This window comes from Balaenoptera ricei, chromosome 3, assembly GCF_028023285.1.
Source record: "Balaenoptera ricei isolate mBalRic1 chromosome 3, mBalRic1.hap2, whole genome shotgun sequence".
NCBI lineage: Eukaryota > Metazoa > Chordata > Mammalia > Artiodactyla > Balaenopteridae > Balaenoptera > Balaenoptera ricei.
The window spans coordinates 68,028,541-68,051,670 of record NC_082641.1 but is presented as its reverse complement, the minus strand read 5'-3'; the positions used below and the strand labels follow the sequence as shown (position 1 = coordinate 68,051,670).

Genomic DNA, 23,130 nt, shown 5'->3' with positions numbered 1-23,130 from the left:
TATACCTATGTTTTGATGAAATTAAATAATGTGTATAATATATAATATCTACACCTGTTTATATGTATATGAAAGAGAAAAAGGAAGAGAGGAAAATATCTAAGGGAAATAATTAAAGTTTAAACAAATCAAATAGTTTTATGAAGTCATAATTTATGCTACACAAAACTTTGAAATAAACTTTATTATAATGTTAAGCTAATATACTATATTTAAATAACCATTTTAACAATAATGCTAGAGTTGGTTTATTAAAAATTGAATTATCTGAACATTTTAGTTATGGCAGTCAGAGTTTTCCATCTTATAGCACTTTCTAGATGATATCTATGTTTAGTATTTGTAAAATACAGGTATATAAATGTATACATAAAAAACAGCAAGTAGTTTACAATGGGGCTCAGGAGTCATTATCCTAATGTCTAAATCCAAATTCTGGTACACAGCTTACTAGCTGTATCACACTTTGGGTATGTTGCTGACCTCTGTAGCCTTTATTCAGATAATTAATTTAAATATATAAGTAACATACTTAAGAGTACCTTATACAGTATAACAATTTGGGTATCTTTCTAAACTCATTAAGTAGGAAAAAGGATCAATTCACGTAAACAACTGCAGGTGAACACCTGAGAATTTGACCTGTACATAATATATTCAAATTGACACAAAATATTGGTGAAGATCTCTGAGACCAGCATTAGGTAAAGCCCCGATGAATCAACTACAGCTGTCTTATGAGGAATTCAGAAAGTGTCCTGAGATTAACCTTTCATTAAGATTTATTTCTGAAGAATGTAAAGTTCCAGTTTCTTCCATGTAACCAGTGACTCTTTGTTTACTAGATTCTGATTCTATAATTCGTTATAATTTCTGCTCTTTTCTGTTACTTTCCTTCAATTTAATATACAAAATTAACACAAATCAAATCAGTGGACGTAAAAATCTGAATTTACTTATATGATATTTGACTGCTGCCGTTAATAATTTCCACTGGATCTGCTATAAGTTTATAACATTAAGATAATTATCCTAACTGCGTGAGCAACTTTGTTAGCTGGCGTCTCTTCTTGGTGCAATTATATGGAAAAGCTCTATCAGATAATCAAAACAATTAAAATGGTTGATGTAATTCTTGCAGAATAGAAATTAGTCTTTGGAATTTTAAACAAAGGTTAATTTATGTTTCAGGATAATTTTAAAAAGGAGTCTTTTATATGACTATGCACAGAGACCAAAAAAAAAAAAGAAAAACTGCCTGTTTTTCTCTGTCTCATCATCAAAGATATAAAGTATCCTAATTTTCATACACAAAGATGAAACTAGTGACCCATAATAAGTAAAGTATAAGATTTGAATAATTTTTTTCTGAAGTAGCCATTTTACAGTTGTAATCTCACACTTTAGTTGCTATTTCAGTTAATGATACACAGCAGTGGTGACTTACTGAGGTAAGAAGTCAATCTGTGGGCACTTAAATGGAACTGAGCTAACTATAAGATCTGTAGCTATAACCTCATTAGTATCCTGCCTTGATGAATTAAATTAAATTCAGGAAACACGTAATTATCAGCATCATCGTTGTTAACAAAAACAATATTTATTGAATGTTTCCAATGTTCTCTGAGATAGTACACATGTACAAAAAAAAAAAGTCAGTTTAAGCATTTGTCAGTCACTCCTACAATTACTTTGTCTGTAAGATGGCCTCTAACTCCTTTAACTTAATGTTTTCTTATTTTAGTGTTATTTAGACATGTATAATGGGAAATTGAGTTCTATTTACCTTATAAAAAAGATTTTGTTCTCAATAAATCCATGTACTTTACCACAGATATTCTGTCTTTTTTAACTCTAATCTTTTGGCCAATCCACTGCTATTTTGGTTTTAATAAACACCCATTCAAGTTTCAGCGTAAATGAAAAAAGATGGTAAAAATAGAGGGAGCTTTTATTATTTTAAGTTCAGCAAGATCTCATAGAACCCAAGAGCCTAAAGAGTAGTAGAGCTTGCTGTTCTGGAAGAGCAAAGTCGGAAACACAAGGTGATCTTCTCTTCTCTCTGACTCAGGATTCCATCTTTTCTACTCTTTTCTAGCATTTCCACTACCTTCTGTGACTGTTTGTCATCTCTGTTTCTTTAGCTTATCTCAAACCAGAGTGTTTTTAAATCAGAGTGTGAAGACTTCATTCTGTTCAAATTTAAAAGTTTTAGCTGAGCTTATAGGTGCCCTGGGGCTTTGCCTTCCCTAGCTCAATAATTATCATTAGGTTGATCATGTGGTCACGGGGCTGTGGGGAAAAGTTCCCCCAGCCCAAAGCTATGGACTGAATTGCAGAAAACTGAGAGTGGTACTAGCCAAATTTCAGAAGTAGTCTTTTTGACCATGTTAAAAATTTTGACCTTCATCCCAAAATCAGAGGATGGATTTATTTTTCATGCAAAATCATCTTTGTGCTTTGAAAAGGTAATTCTAACTGCAGGGTTGAGAGTGGATTGAGGACAATAGACAGAACATTGAGATCAATAAAGAAGCTATTGCCAAACCTCAGGCAAGTGTTAGTGATCAAATGAGCCAGAGTAGCAAAAGCAGAAAGACAGAAAAATGGGAAAATCTGAAAGAGATTTAGAGTCAAGGTCATCCAGGACAAATGGTGGATTGGAATTTGGGGTAGGGACACAGGAGAGGGCAGTGAAGGAAAGGAATATGTCTTAGGTGTCTGGTTTAGGAGAATAGATGGTACTGTTCTCAGACAGAGATGCTAGAAGAAACCATTCTCAGACACAAAGATACCTGAAGAAGAGTTATGCACTGTAGCTTAAACTCCTAGAAGAGTATCACCTAGCATAGCTCTAGATCCTGGGAAATTACATTATGACTCAAAATTCACTAAGAATCTTTGAGTTAAATAAGTACTTTAATCACCATATATGTATGAGGAATTAGACTTCGAAAATATGCAGGTTGCTGTAAAGGGATATGCTAGGCTGAATAATGGCCCCCCAAAGATAGCTATATCCTAATGCCTGAAACCTGTGACCCTTACTTTTACTGACAAATAGACACTTTGCAGATGTGATAAATTAAGTATCTTTGGATGGGGAGATTATCCTGGATTAGCCTAGTAGACCTTAAATACCATCACATGTCTCTTTATAAGAGGGAGGCAGAGAAAGATTTGACAGATGGAAGAGAAGGCAATGTGACAACAGAGGCTGAAATTTGAGAGATGGGACCACAAGCCAAGGAATGTGGTAGCCACCGGAAGCTAGATGAGGTAAGGGAGGGATTCTCCCCTAAAGCTTCCAGTAGTGCAGCCCTACTGACACCTTGATTTTGGCCCAGTGATACTGACTTTCGACTTCAGAATGGTGACATAACAAATTCCCCTTGTTGTAAGCCGCCATTTGTGGTAATTTGTTATAGCAGCCATAGGCAACTGATAACAGGGGCTTTCTGGAAATTGCTTTTATACTTAAAATATATACTTTTGACATAAATATCTTCTGATAGAGCATTTAAGATGTTTTATTCAAGCTAGGATATTCTGTATCACTGAAGGCTATCTGCAGTTATTGTGTACTATATAGCCAAAAAAAAAAAAAAAAAGAAAATTGGTGTCTGCTCTTCAGATAGAATTTAGTCTCAGAAAATTGCAGCTATGTATTTGAAGAATTTACAGGCCTAACTGCAATATTAGTATGATGTTGAAATTCAGATAGTGTATTTCTAGGTAAAATGAATATTTTTAATGTTTTTCTAATGAATGCAAGTGTTATTGAAATTTACTTGCATAATATAACACATACTCAGTTTTGGAAACCACTTGAATAATTAACTGCACTCTTCTGTTAGCATTACCAGCATAGACCCAGCTCCAGAACACCAAACACAGAAACATTGCTCTTAGAACTGTAATTCTAAACTTCTACTTCACTGTTTTGGATTTAAGTAGAACAGTATTAGAAACATGTTTTCAATTATTTTTGGACTCATCACCTAGAGAGAGTCAAATAAATTATGAATATAAAGTAGCATAAAATGGTGGCTAGAATCCTCTAGGTAACTTAGTTTGTAGGTAACAAGTGAATCAATATAACTGTAATAAATTTTCAGGTATATGTAAACAATAGATGAAAATGAAAAATATATTCATATGCAGATGAGTGAAGATAAGCAAATAGCTATTCTTGCTAAACTAATCTTTATGTTTATATAGACATTTTTTAAGGGAATTATGTCAGCATGAATTCTGTATAAGAAGCAATTAATCATAGAGAACAATGTCAGAAGACATATTGTTCCATAGGGTAGGTCCCAAGAGATGTTTATAACCTGATAAATGTTTTTAGACTAGTGGAAGCATTGATGCAAATTAAATCAAATGTAAAATTTGAGCAGGGATTTCTTACCTTGTATATTCAATCATTTTTTCCTAGGTTAATAATTAAGTGGAGATCATATTTCTTTCTTAATATTACATTAGTGATTGTATTTCACTCTTATTGTACCCCAAAGATATTAGAAATGGCTCTGTAGGTATGCACAATGTGAAACATTTAATGCTGTTTAACAATCACAGACATACATAAAACTAATATTACATGAAATTGCTTCCCATAATTCTGAGATGGAGTAATGCTCTGTGTTATCAGATATCCAGGTGTTTAAAGCCTTGGCTACTTGGTTCCAAAGTGACAATCTCTTCATTCAAAATATATGTCTTTTCAGGAGGAAATTTGAGATAAATGAATTGAGGATTGTATATACATAATATACAGATTGGAACTTAGGGTATTTCCTAATTCTTTCTTCGTCTTTTCTTAGTTGTGTTTTACTAGATTTTTGTTAGTTTATAATTTGTTCATTTTTCAATTAATTTCAGTAAATAATCCCCAAATCACGCATCTAAAATGGGTGCAGAAAAAGAGAAAGAACTGTTGAAGAAATGAAAATTATAGGTAAGTAAATTTCAACAATTTGAGAATCTCAAAGAAGGGTGTTTGGGAATTATGTGTATTATTCTTGCAACTTATCTGTGATTCTGAAATTATGTCAAAATAAAAATTTAAAGGTAAAAAGTCCCTTTATTTACAGAGATCAGCAACCTCTCCCAACCTTCCCGCATATTGTCACTTCTGCCACCACCACTATCAAAGCTTCAGCACATGCTTAACCACTCTGACTTTTTGTTTTCTCCCTTTTGGAGAAAACCTATGAACTTTCCTTACTTCCCTGACAGCTCAGCTATACAATATCAGCATGTTTTTAATATTTTATGGAGAATGTCTTACGGTGTTGTAGCTAGAGTGTTTTCAGCTTATCTGGATTCCCTATAGTACCAAAGTGGAGGGCATCTTATGTTTTTTAATGGATGTATTATCCTCTCAAAGTAACTTCCAAGATACTTATTTTATTCACTTGAGTGATTTGGTCTTTCCTTCATTGAGTATATTATTTGTTGGTAAGTTCTTCTGTTTCAAATGTTTGGTTCCCATATATCATGCTGTTTTACTTGTTTTTCACTTTAAATCATTGGTGATTCTAAGTTTTCTCTTCATATTTTCAATTAGGGGATACTTTGAATAGCACTGGCAATGGCAGAGTTATCTGGGTCACAGACATTAAACAGTATTTTTCTCTGTTGTATCTCCAGTAAATCAATGCCTCGTACATAGGGGGTACTATGTAAAGAATAAATAAATGAGAGAGTAAATAAAATGAATACATAAAATTAATAGAATGAATAAATAAAATATGAATGTAGACTCTGGAACCATCAACAGTAATCCTTATGCAAAAACAAAATGCAATAATTAAAACTTTTCTATCTTGTTTAGTATATAAAACTGGGAATGTAAGATTCTTGAGACAGAATTCACAATGAAGAGTCAGTCCTGGTAAATTTGGAATATCAAATAATGAAGAAAATCATTGGATGAGAGGTTTTACAATTAAAAGATTAGATATAAAAACAATAAGATAGAGCAGTTCATGAAGACAAATAGGATAAATTATAGCTCAGAATTGTCTTTCTTGAGAATTTTTGGTTGTCACCTTTATGGAAACCTAGTTGATTTGAAATGATATTTGCATGACACTTAGTTCAATGTATGAGTAAAGCATGGGGTCAAAATTTTTTACCATTATATTTATTACCTACCTGAATAATTGTTCTGTCCATGATACCTCTACAATGAATTTCTCAGTTACTCAGTTTGAGTTTGTTTCTTTTCATTGCACTCAGTGAAGTCCTCATCAAGATAGAACTCTTCTTTGCTCAGAGAAAGGAGACTCCTTTCATCAATCAGTAATGCCTTCGGAACTTAAGTTCACAGGGCTTTGTGCATATACTTGCCCTCCCCAATTTGGTAGATACCAAGATTTGAGGTGACAAAGGACAGAATGCCAAAATATTACCTTTTCCTGAAAATCCCCTCATTAAAAAAGAAAGTTATATATGTTCATTTGTCTCCTCATGAAATTTGTATCCAAATACTTCTTGTTATATTTTTTTATCTTTCATTTACTTTTTTGGCCCCACCACTGCATTATCAGCAACTCAAAGACCATAGGACCGTTCAGTTAAATTTGAATCTATAGTATGCAGCACAGTCCTTGGTATATTGTAAGACATCAAACATAAATTGATAATGAATGAAATTATTTGGTGATGCAGAATTAAAATGAGCCACATTTGTTCAACAAAAATTAAGTGTCTGCTCTTTGTAATGCATATTGTCATGTGCTAGAGATGGTGTTCTGATCAACACAATCTTATAGGCAACATTTTAGTAAAGGAGACAGATATTATATATCGAAGTGCACCACTTATTATTTAATTACAATTATAAGAAAGTTCTATGAACAAGAATTAAAGGTGCCATGAAAAAATAAACAAAATAACATGTAGTTGTGCAGGTCACTGCATCTTTGAAGGAGCAATCTCTCAGATCTGACACATGGTAGGAATTACCTAAAGATGTACGGAGAAGAACCTTTGGACATAAGGAACAGCATTTGCTAAAGCCCTAGGACAGGAAGCATTTCAGCATGTCCTGGAAATGAAGGATGATTTGTATGGTGGAGAGCAGGTAAGAACGGCACCGAAGGAAACGTGAGTCAGTTAGATTAGCTTTTGTGGAGCTGACTTAAAGAAATGGCCCGATTGTAAAAAGATTTAGGAGATAAAAATCAAATGGCTGCAGTAAATAAATTGGAAGCAGACAAAGGTAGACATAAGGTGATCAGTTCAGAAGTCAATGCAATGGTCCAGGCAAGAAAAATGATAATTTGATCTCAAGTTATGCCAAATAGGTGGAAAGAAGTAGATGGATTTAAGAAATATTTAGAGGTAAAATGACCTTTAGAGGAAATTGGTTTTTAGGGTCATAAAACAAACAGAGGGGAAAGGGAAGGAACTAGGTCTGTCCAAAGGAAAAACAGATTTCAAAAATACACTAGATATAGTTCACTTTACATGGTCAACCTAACAATAATTTCCAGTGGATTTAAAAGATAAATAATTGCCACTCTTACTTATCCATCTTTATATGACTGACTTCCACATCTTTATTGGAAAAAAAAAGAATGCGGAAGCCACCAATTCAACTGAGATTCCTTATGAATGTTAAGTACCATTGTGCTGTTTTTTTAAGCTCTTTTAAGGTAGATAAAATCTTAATGTGACAGTTATCATGTATGTTCCTGGTTCATCAGATGCAAATCAACCCTGTTTCCTTGTCCTGGGTATACAGAAAGACTACAGTTTGCAGCCTTTGTTCTTCTTGGTCAGGGCCATGTCATTCAGGACTGGCTGGTGGAACGTGGGTAAAATTATGCACCTCTCATAAAACATCCTAAGCGAGCCTCTACACACTCTTTTCATTTATCTGTTGACCAGTTGATGCAGAAGATACCTGGGACTTATGTAAGGATGAGAGACCCACAAAATTAAGTAGCCTGGGTCCCTGTTTAACTACAGAATAGGATTTTTCAGTAAAGCCTCCAAACTCACATGGGACTGTGATAAATAAATCACATTAACTTGAGCCACGGAAACTTTGGGAGTGTTTAATATAGACACTGACGAACATAATACACAATGCTACCTTTTTTGTTTTATTTATTTAACAGCAGCAACAAATATATATGCCAAGGAATTCTCCTAAGCACTTTGTGAATATTAAATCATTAACCCTATGAAATAAGTAATATTATTTCCATTATACAAGAGAGGAAACAAAACACAAGTTCACACAGCTAGTAAGTAGCAGAGCCAATAGTCACGTTTGTCAATCTGACTGCAGAGTTTCTGCTGTTAGTTTCACACTGTACTACCTGAATTTAAATGAGTGTTCTTTTAAAAAAATACTCATTTATGGGAGCTACACTTTGTGTTTTTCCATACCCTTGAGTATTTTAGGAGTTTCATATCAAGGCTAATTTATTGAGAGACCAGAAAGTCCATTTGGCCTAAGTCTCATATCCAAGAAGAACCTCAAATGTAATGTGGTTACATTTAAGTCATTGTATTTTGTATGTTTATGTTTAACTACATGTTAGTTAAATATAAAATATTAAAATTTTTGTAACTTTGTTTTCACACTTCATTTTCTTTCAAATTACCAGGGAGCATTAATAATTGGAAGTGGTCCAGGCAGGCTCTTAATCTCTAAGGGCCCTGTTTGGCACACTCACTGATAAGTATCTAAAAAAAATTAATTTTATATTCTCTGGAGTTCTGAGTGAACTCAACACAAGATCTCATTGAGTATCGAAAAGGTCGTAGAACCTTAAGAGTTATGGGAACATTCCATGGCACCACCAGGTAAGCCTCCAATGAAGCTGCAGTAGGCAAAGATAAATGGCACAAAGGGGCTGAATAAAGGTAATCACTTGTCTTGAAATAAACCTCAAAAACTTTTAATTTTCATCTAATTCTGGGGGAAAATATGTGGTTCAGTCTTTTCTATATTCCATAAGAAATTGTTATGCCACATCTAATTAGAAGTTATGTTATTGGCAAGGGGATTATTTGACTAAGGCACCTGTGCCACCTCTGACTCACTTTGAAAAGAGTCATGGGATCTGTAACGCTTACTTGGCTCTACTGAAAAGAAAGGAAAGCTCTGTGGCTAATGAAATGTCAAAAATGTAACGTCTCTAAGGGTTTGGCTCATCCCTTCAGAGTGCACCAGAGAGTCAGTACCAGGCTTAAACTTAAGTCCCTACACAAGCTGAGAGCTTTGAGTTGTGAAGAATATTTGGGTTTCTTTCTCTATTTTTCTGTAAGTCATTTTTTCCTGCTTTCCTAAACTAAAGTTATTTCTCCCTTTAAGGAATAATTGCATTCATGGGACTTAAGATTTAAGTGGCATGATTCATATATATTGTGCTGTCATTTTACCCATTTACATATGTAATATGCATATGTGACTTTTGTCAGATAGCTAATATGGTCCTTAGTGGCACTAGTGAAATTGTATGTGCTTGTGTTTATTTTTGCCTGTCATAATTTATTAACTTTAATTATCCAAATCCCTCTTCCATACACAGAACTAATTCAATTTATACTCTGTTTATGGTTTCATTGGCCTTCTAAAGAGACCTAATCAGGGAGAATAATCAATTGAGTAAGCATCTTTTAAAAAGATGTCTTGAGTTGTGTAGGGGAGGAAAAAATCTTTCCTCTACCCATCTTAGGTCTCAGCTGGGGATCTGTAACAAAAGACAGATTAACAAAAGAAAAGCATTCAGTTTTATTTCTTATAAGTTTTATGTGGCCTGGGAGTCTCCCAAAGGATTGGCAAAACCTAAGTGCTATATATGAAGCTGAAGAAAGAGAAGCAATTGTGGAAAAGTAAAATATATGTAGAGAAGAAAGGAAGACAAAAGTCATTTTAATAATGTCTGTACAGAATTCTCTCAGCCTGGACTCCCTGTCTCTGGTAATAATGTTTCTTTCCTTCTGGTACGGGGAGGACATATTTCACATGGGAGTTTTATCTCCTGCTTTCAAGAAGAAAAAGGGGGGTCAGAGTGCTTTTCTTGCACCTGCTGCTTTTCAAGTGCCTTTAAATCAAAATAATCTTCATGCCAGAGTGACGTATTTTGGGGTGACATATTCTGCCACCCTTCAGTGGAATAATAAAAGAGATCAAGAAATTGAAGTTGGATGGTCAAGATTTTAGTTCCAGATCATTTTTACTAATATTTGAAAGTTTTGAGACTCAATTTCCCCATCTGTTAAACCAAGATAAGAATTACTAGTGAAAGTATTATAATAATGTAAATAAAGTAATAACTTTTGTGGAAACACTTAAAACACTAAAGTTTAATGCAAATGTTAGACTTTTAAATTTTATTTTTAAAATAAATAATGAAAAGGATAATGTAGACAATCATGGTAAAATGAAAGTCATTATTATTATGAAACATGTCCCATTTTGGCATTTTTGTAACAAGGCATATAAATGTTTTTAAATGCTCTTACTAAGTAACTATTGAAGGTATATAACAATACAGTAAAGATTTTCAGTGTCTTTTCTAAAATTTCACTCATTAGTCTTTACTAATCTAAGGAAAACATTATAAGTATAAATGAAAATTGAAGAAAATATGCATGACACTTTAATTTTAAACATTAGAAATTTTAAATAAGAAAGGAGAACTATTTTGTTGAACATAATTTATTATATGTATCATCCACTTAGAAATGTAAATTCATTATTGAACAAGACAACTTTATATTGGGTGTTAATATTTGGCTCAAAAAACATCTATTAAATAATGAATTTATTTGTTGTTATATATTTCTTTATGACAGAAAAAAATTTACTGAATTTCTTTGGTATTCATTATATTTGTATTTTTTCCAAACAGTTTTAGCTCAATATCCCACACTAATTATCTATTGTAATTCAGATGGAGCATACCTCAAACTAGCATAAAATTCAATGTGGAAAATGTGACCAAAGTATTTTTCTTTTGAAAAAAAATAATTTTTCAAAAGATAAACACTCTGCTATCTATATATGGCCAAGGTTTTTTTTTAAGGAAAAATATAACCTCAAGTAAAGTTAACAGAAGAAAAGAGACCATAATAGTATAATTTAAGTTATTAAGATAGTTAAAAATATTGAGATTACCCAAACTGCCAAATAAGGGCATAAGGGCCTACTACTTTTATATTTTCCTATGCCACTGAGTAATCCAATACGTGTTTTAAAATTTCTATGTCTATGATTTTTTGACACATTTGAAATGTTATTTATAGTATAGTTTAAAAATTGGCATGCATTGTTTATGTTTATTTTGGCTTTCACACTTTTGAATGAGATTTACTGTATTCTTTCCAAAAGAATGCTTTTCAATTTCCTAATGAAAAAGAAATATAATTATTACAAACTTTATTTTTCCAAAAGTTATAACTCATATAATGCTACTGAAATACATACTATTTTCATGTAGACAAAATTGATCCTGAAAATACACGCTGCCTTCAGAGTTTCTAAAAAATAAGCATAGAATATTAGTCTGAAAAGATTAACTTTTTAGTGATCAAATATATTTGTTTGCTTTTTCTTCTATAAGTACATTTGGAATTTAGACTCATACATTCAAGTATTAAGTTGTTTTTTTTTTTCCACAGACCCATGGATCATAGTTAACTTTTGAGTGAGTTACATGTAACAATGACTGTGGAGTCAAGTAATAATTGGGGAAATTTCTCCAGCAGTTCATAAAATTATATCTGTGTCTTACTTGCAAGCACTGAGGGGTGGCTGGTTAAGCAGGTTAAGATCATTCTAGAGTGGCATCAGAAGTTGTTTAAATTGCAATTACAGTTTATAGTGCAGCTGTTAAAATCCACCAAACCAAACTTCCAAAATGACATTTTCCATTTATCTAAGGAATTTTGCCAAATGTTTAATTTATAGGCATCTCACTTGGGCCCTTTTCCAAACATACACCTTTGAATGAATTATCTCATCTTTAGCTTTTACACACAAAACTGAATGTCTGTAGGTGACCTGTAATGTCAGTGAAGTTAAATTTGCTTCATATTGGTGGTGCTTTCAGACATGTAACTTACATTTAAATAAGATAAAATAGTTACTAACTCTCCTGAAAAGAGATTTCTTAAAGGATTTCTTCTTTAATGTCTGTTAGAGCTATCTTATAAATATTATGAATTCAGTTTCTGAAATCTATGTGTAATATTGGAGGAAAACATGGAAATGGCAACATCAGTGCACTTATCTGACCCTTGTAAATGTCAAGTGACAAATGAAGAAAATACATTAGGGTGTACTTAATAATTTTTGTTTAGCCATATGTATATTAATTATATTTTCAACCTCCAAGAACACTATGTACTTAATTTTTTCATTGAATCAAATAGTTACAATATTAGCCAAACAGGAGAATACTATTTGAAAATCGATTTTGCTATGGCCTGTCTTGCTATCAGAATGGACCAGCTCTAAATTACAGCAAGCAAATCAGACAAGGGTAAAAAATGTAGGTAACTGAATTAGTCACTTTTCTTCTGTAGGTCAGGAAAAGGTGATAAATACCTGGAAGAATTCCAACCCTTCTCCTAAGTAAAATGGCCTTCTCTGTATCATCCTAAATGTTCAAACAGAGCTCTGTTCTCTCATTAGCTGCACTGCCAGAATATTTGAATGATAAAACCTTAAGTATAGAATCTAAAAATAAATAGAACTATCCCAGACTGTAAATCCAAGCTTTTGTAGAACATAACATATAAATGAGAACATTGAGCATTGTGTAGTTTGTAGTCATTAAAAATGAAGACTCAGAGGATCTCAAGTTAAATATAGACGCCACCACATAGAAGCTGTGAGACCTTGGAAAAACTAATGTATTGAGGCCTGAGTTTCCTCATCTAAAAAATGAGAACGATAATTGTACCTGCCTGTTAAAGTGTTTGGTAGGATAATACCAAATATTGAAGAACATGCCCTCAGCACAGAGCCTGGCAAATTGCAAGTACTCTGTAAATGATACCCATTATTATAGGTAAATTAGAATTAATATAATCAACGAATATTTTATTAGCTCCAAGGTCAAGTGTCTAAAGGTCTAGAAGTTGTTGTCCTTGGAAGAAAGTAAGAGAAATACATATGGGAAATAAGTAAATGCAGGGTGGAAGGAAATAAGGAATCATGGTGGAAACTAGACAAGCCAATTGTACTACCTCTGGTGAATTAATTTGCTAGTGTGGGAGATGGGATTCACCCCAGGTCTGTCTGCTCCTGACCTGACCCATACTCTTTACAGCTATGTTATACAGCCTCTCATTAACAAAATTTCAGACATGTATTTGGATATACTGTTGTTGCAGAAATAAGAACATGTATCATTAGACTGAAAAGGAAGTATCATCTGAGCAACTGAGAAGGAGAAGTTGGGAAAAACCATTTCAGTGGGTCACTCTCTGAGGCAATGAAGCCTTAGTCGTTGAAAGCCTGTTTAAACTTTGCATAACATGAACTTGATTTGTATCCCAGCTCTAACCATTCTTCTTGTGTAACATTGTTCTGGGACTTTCACCTCTCTAAATCTTGGTTATCTTTTTTAAAAAATGAAAATAGTAAGGTAGCTTTCAGTACAGAATAAAATAATTTCTTTAAAACATTCAGCACAGATTCTAATAAACAATGATGTGGGTATATCATTGTTATTGTTATGTTGTTTAAATAACAAAGGTAGTCCATGACCTGAAAGATGAAACACACATTGGTAAAGATGAAGAACAAAATTAATACCTTTGTGAGCATAGACGTAATTTCCAGAGACAAATTAAGCTTTGGATATAAAATTAGCAACCAAAGGCCCTGAGTCCTGGGGTCAGATAGGCCAGGATTTCAATTCTAGTCTGCCAGTTAAGTACTCTGTGATCTTGTCCAAGTTAATTACTCTCTTTAAGCTTCAATTTCTACATCTATAAATGATATTGGTAATAGCAATGTGGAGTTATCTGATTCAGGATTGATTTAGATTATATTATAATTGATAACAATCCAGTCTACATGTCCTTCACAGATGTTCAAGTTTAATTCCTTTAGTTTATAAAAACAGATTTATTCCTTATTAGATTATAAAAATGCCAAGTAGCAGTAATTGCTAACTAAAAGTATGTTCCTATGGTAAGCACTTAATATATGTTAGCTATTCTAAAAGCTATACATTGAGAAAGTTGTGCTTCTACTAATTTGATACATGAAGACTTAAAATAATTCTGTTACGGAAGTTGTTTTCATGCCAATCAAATAGTTAATAAGTTTATTATTCTTTTTTGTTTCATTTTAGTCAGTGCAAAGAAAATAAAATCTTGCTTATTTGACTTTTTAAAATCTCAGACCACATTATCTTTTACAAAAGGAAATCTATAGAGTACAACTTCAAATCCTAGTAGGATTTTAGTGCTATATATAGAGGAAAAATACTAAAATTATTATACACTGGAGCACTCTGGTAATATTCCTTCCAGCTTTAGTCAAGACATTGTTTGGTGCTAGAGTACTAAAGGTGATTTATTATAGATATCAATTTTATTTTCTGATATGGCCTTTATTGAAATTTTCTCTAGTATTTCTCCCTTTATAGAAATTCACAGTCCTCTCAAGGAAGCTGTGAGGAAATTGCTATTTGTCATGTAAAATACTTACATTATTTCATTCTGTTGTCTGTGAAAAAATTCTGTATACAACCTAAGATTTAACTCTGAATTTTTACAGCAGAAGAAGCCTTAGAAATGAAATAGAAATGAAAATATAGTATTTCCAATTATAATAGAAAAAAATAAAGATCCAAGCCCAAAACACAGAGATCTTTTATAGCCACATTCAAATGGATGGGAAAAGAGAAAGAATATATTCAACCCCCAAACAGAAGATAAGGATAAGGAAGTATTATAGCTTTCAACTCTCATTTGAGTTGCTTCTACCTCAAAGTATCATCACATATCATAAGTTCATGTTCTGCAATCGTAATGATGCAGTTTCAAATATAATGGTAAAGGAAAGTGAGCCATATGAAAAAGCAGCAGGGAATTGTTGTGCCAAAATCTAACTTCTTTTAGAAGAAGGATTTAATAGGAATCTCACTGTGCATGAAAACAAATTATGCAGATGTAGGTAAATTGACATTTCAGTCATTTCAACTCTTTGTAGCTTGGGCACGGTTATGATCTCACATGTGAATTGAGTTTTTAGAGCTTCTTGCGTAGCCACATGTTGGGATATGATTAAACTGAGTCCAGGTACTGAATCAGGCAAACAAAGACTCAAATGCATTTAGACAAGTTTTTACTTATTTCGTCATGTATGTGGTCTGAATATAGGCAGGAAGACTATTATACATGTACCTTTGGCATTGTATTATAAAATATTTTAAAAGGAGAAACTCAGAGGAAAAAAAAACTGTTCACCTTCTTTTTCATTTTTGCTGGGATATGAGTTAAGCTTGGCTCTCACGTCACTTTAATTCAGAACAAACTAGAATGTGTTCTAGGACATTTTTAAATCAACTTTACTGAGATACAATAAATTGCAAGTAAGTTTTTCATTAATGGATATTTGATTTGTTTCTAACTTTGAGCTATTTTGTTTATAGCAGCTATGTTCATTCATGAACCCATCTTTGCATTAACAGAAATTTTTATTATCTTTGGTAAATACTTAAGTGAATGGCTAAAATTAGGTATATTTTTAAGATTTTAAGGTGCTGCTAAGTAAACTTTTTAAATTATTATACTATTTTACATTGTCATCAACAGGGTATGAGATTTCCAGTTGCTCCAAATCCTCATCAACACTTTGTACTGTCAGACTCTTCACTTTTCTCCATTATCATGGGTGTGTAATGGTATCTCATTGTGCTTTTAATCTGCATTTCTCTGATATCTAGTGATAGCTAACATTTTATCAGGTGCTTATTGGACAACTATATATATATAAGAATATTTATATATTCTTTTGTGAAGTATCTGTTAAATATTTTGCCCATTTTCAAATGCGGTTGATTGTTTTCTTACTGTTGAGCTACAAGAAGACTTTCTGTATTCTAGAAGCAAGTCCTTTGTCAGGTTTAGCATTTCAAATATTTTCTCCAGTTCTGTGGCTTGCCTTTTCATTTTCATAATTGTCATTCAAAGAGTAAACATTGTTAATTTGAACAATGTCCAATTTCTCAAACTCTGGGGTCATTTTAAAATAGTTGAAAATCATTTTCCTTAAAGCTGTCTAAATCAGTATATAGGTATTCTGGTTTCTCATTCAAATGTGAGTTTATCCTGCTCTCTTCTTCCAGCCATTTTCCACCTTGTTAGCCATCCTTTACCTTACCGAGCCACGAGAACACAGGCCTTTGTCAGCTGTCAACACTCAAAGGACTCATGAATTCACAAACCTTCCATGAAAGCAATAAAGGAAGAGAAAGTAAACATCATATTCCATTTCTTTAGGCTCTTTGCCCATTTGATTAGGCTCCCAAATTTTTGAGTTTGTACAAATAAGCAGAACCAGGATCAGTTTTAAGCAGAACAGGGAGAGGATGTTAAAACCATATTAAGTGTGTTGATTTGAAGCCAGTAAAATTAAGTAAATGCAAAGAAAGCAAGCAAGAATAAATAGTATAATATAATACAATAAAGAGAAAGAGTATCAAATGTCCACAATTAGGGGGAGGAAAATTTTGCATGGTTTCCCATAATGTATCTCAATCTGGAAACGTATAAATATACATGATAAATTGGATCATGAATTGAAAGGTTATAAAATATAACAAGTCACAAGCAAGTCCAAGTGGACTAATAAATTAACCATAAAAAATAACAGAATAATTGTCATACTGGTGAAGGATTAAACACTTGATAATATTCTAACTTGATGCAATTAAATGAACTACACAAAAAATATTGGCAGCTACAAATAAAAACTTTCATTTTTTACAAAATGAAAAAGAAGAAAATTAAAAGAAACAACTGTCATCAAATATTTTAACCTCAAATATGAGAAAGTTAACATCTATAATGACATAGGTGTATTTGCATAGGTGTGACCTGACAAAACATACCATAAACATATAATGTAATTTAATATGCAGTAATAATCAAGGAAATTAAAACAAAGCAGGCTTAGAATATAACTCTTCTTTAAAATAATATATTAAAAATTATGTAGTATACAATGTGTATGAGATTGTGATGAAGCCAGCACATTTAAACACAGGAGGTAATGTAAATATTTGTAGCTATTTTTGAGAATAGTCTGGCATTATGTATGAAGGAAAGTCATATTTCTATTTTTTGATATTGAAATTGATTTGAAAAAATTTACCTAAAGAACAAAAGGAACTAAAGCTTTTATAAATCCACATCTATAATAATTAAACAATCTCTAATGATAAATATCTAAAAACCTAACAAAAAAAATGAAACAATGGGGGAGGGCCGTTGGCCGGGGCCTGCGGGTCGCCGCTGCAGTGAGGGGCTCAACCGCGGTCAGCCAGCGTGTTGCTTTCCTGGTACCCACTCCCCCGGGCCGGCCCGACAAGACACGCCAGTAGCGCGACACCGATTCCTCTCGGGCTCGTGGGCGCTGCTCTGAGCCGCGTCACCCTTTATACCAGAAAGCTGGCGGGCACTATGGGGAAAAACAAAACAAGAAGTGGAGGAGGCGCTAGAAGAAGAATATGTGGTGGAAAAAGTTCTGTACCGTCGAGTGGTAAAGGGCAAAGTGGAGTACCTTCTAAAGTGGAAGGGGTCCTCAGATGAAGACAGCACGTGGGAACCAGAAGAAAACCTGGATTACCCCTACCTCATTGCTGAATTCCTGCAGTCACAGAAAACAACACACGAGACATAAATCAGAGGGAGGCAAGCGCAAAGCTGATCCTGATTTGGAAGATAAGGGGGAGGAGAGCAAACCAAAGAAGAAGAAAGAAGAGTTAGAAAAGCCACTAGGCTTTGCCCAGGGTTTGGAACCGGAGTGGATTATTGGAGCTACAGACTCCAGTGGAGAACTTGTGTTCCTGATGAAATGGATAAACTCTGATGAGGCTGACCTGGTCCCTGCCAAGGAAGCCAATGTCAAGTGCCCACAGGTTGTCATATCCTTCTATGAGGAAAGGCTGATGTGGCATTCCTACTCCTCAGAGGATGATGACAAAAAAGATGACAAGAATTAACTCCCCTGAGCACCAACCTCTGTCACATCTGACTGTGGGTTTCAAGTGGGGAAAGAAGGAGTTCTACTTGTCTTGATACCATAAAGGTGACTTGAAAAGATGTCCGTTGAAGAGCCAGTATAGTTTCTGTGCCCTGCAGCAGCCCAAGTGCTTTAAAGCTGTTCTTGCTGTATAGTTTGTACACCCATCCTAGTGGAGGGGAAGGAGGGTCAGTGTTTCAAGGCAACCCATTCTGAACTTTGCTGAGAAAAGCAAAGGGCCTTCTATGAAGGACAAAACTTGCAGAATGGGATGTGGGAGAGCAAAAGATACTGTAGATCTTCAAAGAGCATCTCCACAACCCACAGCCTTCTTCCCAATAGTGTTAACTCTGCATTTTTACAGCGTAGCATGTATGTAGTGTTTGGCTATTAGTGGTGTATTATTTGGGGTGGGAAAGAAGGGAGATGGGTTAGGATCAGTTTTGTTAAAATTTGGGGCCTGATGGCAGAAATAGTGAAACAAAGGAAAGAACAACTAATGATGATTTGGTTCTGTGTCCAGAATTTTTTTTTTTTTAATTTATTTATTATTATTATTTTTGTATTTATTTTTGGCTGTGTTGGGTCTTCGTTTCTGTGCGAGGGCTTTCTCCAGTTGCGGCGAGCGGGGGCCACTCTTCATCGCGGTGCGCGGGTCTCTCAGTCGCGGCCTCTCTTTGTTGCGGAGCACAGGCTCCAGACGCGCAGGCTCAGTAGTTGTGGCTCACGGGCCCAGTTGCTCCGCGGCATGTGGGATCTTCCCAGACCAGGGCTCGAACCCATGTCTGCTGTATCGACAGGCAGACTCGCAACCACTGCGCCACCAGGGAAGCCCTGTCCAGAATATTTTATCCTTTCAAAGAATGTCATTGGCAACCTAAATGAGGACTGTGAGAGACTGTTTAAAAGCTGTGAATGCCTGAAACTTAGAAGCCAACGTGTTCCCTGCCTGAGCTTAAGGCTGTTCCCAACAAAGGACCAAGCCAGTTAAGAAGTTACCAAAGCTGCCATTTGGGGAATGGAAACTGGTTGAGGAGGAACAGTCTTACTGGAGTGTATACACAGGCAGATCATCCTGTCTTAGAGGTGCTAATTATTGAAATTGACAAGAAGACCCTTTCTTTTCCAATTATGAAGTTATAAATATCAGCTTCTCCATCCAAGGCACTGGCTGAAGTATTTGAGGAAGGGCAGAGGGTGGTATAGGAGATGAGAGAGTAGGGAAAGACAAGTGCCGGTGCTCTTCAGGTGGAAAACTCTTGGAGCCTCTGTTTTTTGAACTTTGAAACCATTGGTGGCAGGGTTCAGTAGTCACTGATAGCACAAGTTCACTGAATCACTTCAAGAGTGGAATGATTTCAGAGGCCCTGTTCTCAGGAGAAGATTAAATTTTCATAGTGGGGTAGTGGTTCACTTTAAAACAAATTTTTTTAATCCTAAGAATTAACTAAAACCCAGAACGCTGTCTTGAATCATGAGATCCATCATTTCTTGACATCGTCTAGACCTGCATCTAGAACTCCATTGTAAAATCTTTTTAGGCATGTGTTAGATTTCTGTGAAAACTTTTGTTTAAATGTTAAACTTCATACCAACACTGTCAGTTTTTGTCTTAATAAAACTGTAGATTTATTTTTAAAAAATGAAACAATGACTATAGTAATGTTATGGCTATTTAAATTTTGAAATGCCAATCTAATAAAAATATTATGTAAGCCTTTCAAATAATAACCATTAAGACTGTGTATCAGTGGAAAATAACTAATATTATAGAAATGTACTATTTATAAAATGATTTCATTTACTGCATATGACCCTCAAGCAACCATATGGTCAAGGATAATATAGTATAGTATAATAGTCAAGGGTAATATAGTATAGTAGATAAGAGCTTGTCCCTCAAAATAGGCAGTATTCAAACCCCAACTTACAAACTTTGTAAACTTGGTCACATTACTCATCCTCTCTGGGATTACTGGCTTTCTAATCTGTAATGAGAATAATAATTAGACCTACCCTGTGGATTTCCTTAAAAGATTTAGATAAAGTATTAATGATATTATAAGAAACTTTTATTATTCCATTGTTCCGATAATAAAACTGGCCTTTGGAAAAACATGTATTATCTAATATAATTTATTAAGTAAGTGTTTGCATCAGAATTTGAATACAGGCATCCAGATAACACAACTGTCACAAGTATGATACGTTATATTCATCTGTCCATAGTTATATGTTTTGCTACTTCAGCAAAAGAATGTAACCTCCTGAAAAAAATTGAGTCAAATACATGTTTTATTTCTTCCAACTCCTCCATCCCTCAGCAGTGTATATTAAAGGTGTTCCTTAGGTGAGGAATTCCCTTCACACCAGTTCTAACAAGATGACTGAGACAGTTTAAAGTGCCCCAGTGTGAACTTCTTCAACTTACTTCATTTCTGCCTAAAAATCTCTTTGTTCATTCACCTTCCTTCATTATTTCTTGTAAGAATAAATCTGTCACCATTTTATTGGTAATTTATTTCTATGATTCAAAACTGAGAACATTATCATTCCTCCAGTCATCTGATAGGCTGTTCCAATTATATGCCTTGTGATATAATTAGGATGGGGGATATAAAATTTCAACTACATAAAATATAGATGCATGCAGAAAAAAAAAGCTACAATGTAATAAATAGAAATCAAGTGATTGCTATTTTAGGGTTATGGAATAATATGCCAACTTTTAATATCGATTTTCTTTTTAATGTTATACTACTTCAAAAGAAAAAAAATTAGAGAAGCACGGGAGAAAAAAAAAGTCTGATAAAGGACTCATAATAAATCATTCCTTCTAAATGCCTAGGTACAACGTTGTACTACAAAACATATTTTTTGGCCCAATCAAAATCATAGAGTTTGATATACAATTTATTTTAATTTTATGCTCGTATGTGCCCTATAAGTTTTGTCCACCTTACTTTTTTTTCCACATAATTTTCAAAGTTAGTGGACATTTTTATACATAAAAGTTTGTAGAATGTTTTATTTTATTTTATTTTATTTTTTTTAAACATCTTTATTGGAGTGTAATTGCTTTACAATGGTGTGTTAGTTTCTGCTTTATAACAAAGTGAATCAGTTATACATATACATATGTTCCCATATCTCTCCCCTCTTGCATCTCCCTCCCTCCCACCCTCCCTATCCCACCCCTCTAGGTGGTCACAAAGCACCGAGCTGATCTCCCTGTGCTATGCGGCTGCTTCCCACTAGCTATCTATTTTACATTTGGTAGTGTATATATGTCCATGCCACTCTCTCACCCTGTCACATCTGACCCATACCCCTCCCCATATCCTCAAGTCCATTCTCTAGTAGGTCTGTATCTTTATTCCCGTCTTGCCACTAGGTTCTTCATGACCTATTTTTTTTTTCCTTAGATTCCATATATATGTGTTAGCATACTGTATTTGTTTTTCTCTTTCTGACTTACCTCACTCTTTATGACAGACTCTAACTCCATCCATCTCACTACAAATACCTCCATTTCATTTCTTTTTATGGCTGAGTAATATTCCATTGTATATATGTGCCACATCTTCTTTATCCATTCGTCTGTTGATGGACACTTAGGTTGCTTCCATGTCCTGCCTATTGTAAATAGAGCTGCAATGAACATTGTGGTACATGACTCTTTTTGAATTATGGTTTTCTCAGGGTATATGCCCAGTAGTGGGATTGCTGGGTCATATGGTAGTACTATTTTTAGTTTTTTGAGGAACCTCCATACTGTTCTCCATAGTGGCTGTATCAATTTACATTCCCACTAACTGTGCAAGAGTGTTCCCTTTTCTCCACACCCTCTCCAGCATTTATTGTTTCTAGATTTTTTGATGATGGCCATTCTGACCAGTGTGAGATGATATCTCATTGTAGTTTTGATTTGTATTTCTCTAATGATTAATGATGTTGAGCATTCTTTCATGTGTCTGTTGGCCATCTGTATATCTTCTTTGGAGAAATGTCTATTTAGGTCTTCTGCCCATTTTTGGATTGGGTTCTTTGTTTTTTTGTTATTGAGCTGCATGAGCTGCTTGTAAATCTTGGAGATTAATCCTTTGTCAGTTGCTTCATTTGCAAATATTTTCTCCCATTCTGAGGGTTGTCTTTTGGTCTTGTTTATGGTTTCCTTTGCTGTGCAAAAGCTTTTAAGTTTCATTAGGTCCCATTTGTTTATTTGTGTTTTTATTTCCATTTCTCTAGGAGCTGGGTCAAAAAGGATCTGGTTGTTATTTATGTCATAGAGTGTTCTGCCTATGTTTTCCTCTAAGAGTTTGATAGTGTCTGACCTTACACTTAGGTCTTTAATCCATTTTGAGTTTATTTTTGTGTATGGTGTCAGGGAGTGTTCTAATTTCATACTTTTACATGTACCTGTCCAGTTTTCCCAGCACCACTTATTGAAGAGGCTGTTTTTTCTCCACTGTATATGCTTGCCTCCTTTATCAAAGATAGGGTGACCATATGTGCATGGGTTTATCTCTGGGCTTTCTATCCTGTTCCATTGATCTATGTTTCTGTTTTTGTGCCAGTACCAAACTGTCTTGATTACTGTAGCTTTGTAATATAGTCTGAAGTCAGGGAGCCTGATTCCTCCAGCTCCATTTTTCATTCTCAAGATTGCTTTGGCTATTCGGGGTCTTTTGTGTTTCCATACAAATTGTGAAATTTTTTATTCTAGTTCTGTGTAAAATGCCTCTGGTAGTTTGATAGGGATTGTATTGAATCTGTAGATTGCTTTGGGTAGTAGAGTCATTTTCACAATGTTGATTCTTCCAATCCAAGAACATGATATATCTCTCCATCTATTTGTATCATCTTTAATTTCTTTCATCAGTGTCTTA

At 34.1% G+C, this 23,130-nt stretch overlaps 1 pseudogene; it reads left to right on the top strand.

The window, feature by feature from the left end:
- LOC132363345 (chromobox protein homolog 1-like) overlaps window positions 1–18,221 on the top strand; it is a 30,682-nt pseudogene extending 12,461 nt beyond the window's left edge.
- Window positions 18,222–23,130: the final 4,909 nt, after the last annotated feature.